This window comes from Homarus americanus, unplaced genomic scaffold, assembly GCF_018991925.1.
Source record: "Homarus americanus isolate GMGI-L3 unplaced genomic scaffold, GMGI_Hamer_2.0 scaffold41027, whole genome shotgun sequence".
Classification (NCBI taxonomy): Eukaryota; Metazoa; Arthropoda; class Malacostraca; order Decapoda; family Nephropidae; genus Homarus; species Homarus americanus.
The window spans coordinates 1513238-1517170 of NW_024745073.1; positions in this window are offsets into that span (position 1 = coordinate 1513238).

Below are 3933 nucleotides of genomic sequence, written 5' to 3' on the forward strand. Positions count from 1 at the left end.
ACAAACCACCTCCTACATATACCATAACTCAAACAGGTCCTCATATTTCTGTTAAAACTGTCTCAAGATTTATACTAATTTTATTTTCCCATTTGGATTATGATGATATGTTAAATATGATAACATGTTGAGTTATCTTTGCAGAATGTGATATAGACCTGGCATCCAACACAAACGTGTTGCCATATTTACTCTCATGGCCTTCATTTCTTCAGTTCTCAATATTATAATTATTATTTTTTTTAATTTGGCACATTCTTTTGAATTTAGTTGCATTTATAAAAAAAAATTCAAATACAAAGGAAATAAAATTCCACCAATGATTAAGATGTAAAGGACTTTTTCATTTTTATCGTCTTCGTCACACTTATCTTCGATAGCCGCTTAGGCGGTACTCATGTCGTCAACCTCTCTCCTTACACCGATATAAATACCAGTATCTTTTTTAATACCTAATCCGTGCAATAACAGTTGATTGATAACATAATTAGATACTAGTAATATGACAGTGCCTGCTCTATTGATTACCCCACAATATCAACACGTTTTTTTTACCTCTTCTTTAAACATCACTAATGATAAAGAGGATGTATTAATTAAATATATTCTGCTCCAAGTGAAATAAATGTCAAAACACACATGTCGTCAACAATACAAACAAATGCTATTATTAACTTTACTTGGGCAAGATACGTTTTGACACAGCAATTACAGATAAACCGAACCTCGACCTATCAATATGGAAGTGAAAATCAAGATAAAAACCTCACTGGCGAAGACATTAGATTGATTGAACCCCATTTCAAGAAAGACGAACTGAACCTCCAATCATCATGAATCCCATATGATGAACTGTGAACACCTTAGGATGCCGCAGTGTGCCAGGTACAGGGAAATTTCCCTTTTTAAGGGAAAACTGGCCGAGGTTTTGGCACGAACATAGTGGGAACGTATCGCGGGATGGTGAGGGAGGACAAGTTCTTTCTGTGTTCATACGTATGCGCACTCATTTTCCAGACGTGTCTGATACCTGTCGCCATCATGCTATGAGGCGGTGGGTAATTAGTGTGTGTGTATCATAATTTGTACGACGTGTTGCTTCGAATGTATTGTCTGGGTCAGATTACCACTTCAATTATTGTTGATAATGAAGATATCAGCGTTTCGCCGATACTAGTGGCATCGTGAATTCGTGCATAATGTGTAATACATATAAATTAATGCATAATACTTTATCAATTATGCACGCATTCACGACCACCTACTGTACATCAAATCTTTGGCCACTGTGTACCTTAATTGCGGCTGGGGTCTAAAATGATATACGATCCACGACCGATCCATGACGACAAGTGGATTTGATTGGTGGGAGGGAACAGGGTAAAGCTGGCTCTTTTTTATTCCCGTGTCTTTCGGGCTACACAGAGCTTGTCTTCAGAGAGGAGATGGGCTCTGTGTAGCCCAAAACGTTAGAGTAATAAAGCCAGCTCAACCCTGTGTTTCTCTCCCACCCACCAATACCTGGGTTCACCTGGACAAATCAGGATACAGGTACACCTATGCATTCAGGAAACAGGTAAACCACGGTACACCTGGGCATTAAGGACAGGTACACCACGGTACACCTGGGCATTAAGGACAGGTACACCACGGTACGCCTGGGCATTAAGGACAGGTACACCACGGTACACCTTGGAATTCAGGACACAGGTGCACTACGGTACACCTGATCATTCAGAATAGGTACACCTGGGCATTCAGGACACAGATGCACCTGAGCTTTCAGGACACAAGTAAACCTGGGCATTCAAGACAACGGTACACCCTGGCATTCAGGACACAGGTACACCACGGTGCAACTGGGCACTCAGGACAAAGGTACACACCACGGTACACCTGGTCATTCAGGACGCAGGTATACCACGGTACACCTGGGCATTCAAAACAGGTCACCGCGGTACATCTGGACATTCAGGACACAGGTACACCACATAGTTACACCAAACTACTCCTTGGCACATGAATCTGACCTGTATATACTGTCAATGAATATGGTGTATTTCTTTGTGTACGAACCTCTGTCCTGCATGGCAGTGAACACTGAACAGTGACATCACGAAGTTCCCAAGCGCTTTCGTGTAATTCACATCTTCAGGGGTGAGTACAGACTAAGGAGAAATACATATAACAGCGAGTACACTACAGACCTCGTGGTACCACCACATACCAGGTGAACACATCCCAAGACCCTAGGGACGTGACCTCGTCCGCTAATTACCTGAATTAGCGGGTGACCTCACCTGACAAAGACACCTGGGCATGACCACAACTGAACACGCTGCCCAGATCTAACCAGTTTAGTGACCCGCCGACGTTCATTCTCATTCCATTCGTGATTCTCATACGACTATCATTCAGAGAGGTTGGTCAATGAGAGGTAATTCTGGTCACTCGCACAGTCACGGGTCGAGTAACGTAACTTAATGTGTAGTACCCCGATATAATAATGATATTAACGTGTCCATGTCATCGAGTGAATTAATAAATAGTTGTATCGAAGAGGTGTTTAACAAGTTGTCCCTTGAGAAGAATAGATATGTGTATTGACGTAGAAGATAAGTGTGTTGACACAGTAAATAACATTCCGGCCACGCTATCAAGTTTCCCATCTTTACATTCCTACTCTCTATAGTCTATACTTCCAACTTATTACTAAATCTTCTCTTGTGAGATCTTACTCATCATGTATATATATATATATATATATATATATATATATATATATATATATATATATATATATATATATATATATATATATATATATATATGCAAGTAAATCACTGTAGGTGCGCGTGATCTAGGTATGCTGATAACCACAAGGAAAGAAAAACACAGTTCCCAAGCGCTTTCATTAGCAATTCACATCTTCAGGGGTGAGTACAGGCTGTAACATTATACCTGGTATATATATATATATATATATATATATATATATATATATATATATATATATATATATATATATATATATATATATATACTGTTAATGAATATGGTGTATTTCTTTGTGTATGAACTTCTGTCCTGCGTGGCAGTGAGAAGTGATACCACCCTCAGTGTCAAGACCTGACTGAATTACTCAGAATAAATAAAAAAAATTACTCAGAATAGGCAAACTGTACTCCAAGCTTTGTCAATAAATTTGTTAAACTAAAACTAATTGGCACATGATGCATGTGGCATTTTATTGTGTTTGTAAATACCTAGGTTGTATAGTGGTAAATAACTTTTTGTTTAACAAATTTATTGGCAGAGCTTGTAGTACAGTTTGCCTATTCTGAGTAATTCAGTCAGGTCTTGACACTGAGGGTGGTATCACTTCTCACTGTCACGCAGGACAGAGGTTCACACACAAAGAAATACATCATATTCATTAACAACTATAAATGTATATAGGTCAGATTCATATGGGTAATGTCACTGTTCACTGCCATGCAGGACAGAGGTTGTACACAAAGAGTTGCATCATATTCATTGACAGTACATATACATATATGTAAACACACACACACACATATACATACATATACGTATATACATACACATATACACGTACATGCACATATACATGCACACACGCACACATACATACATATACGTCGGTCAGATTCATGTGGGTAATGTCACTTTCCACTGCCATACAGGACGCTAATTCAGCAAAGTCATCATACATGTTTACATAAATGTTGATAAGGGATTGCATAAAACTGTGAACGTTAGTACGGGAGTCCCAACATTCATTTGGTAAAATAATAACACGAATGAATTGTATTTATCAGGAAATTGTACGTATTTATTATTTTAACAGAGAGAAGAGGGGTAGTCACCCACGGGACAGGCCACATGGCGAGGGAAGGGAATGACGGTTAC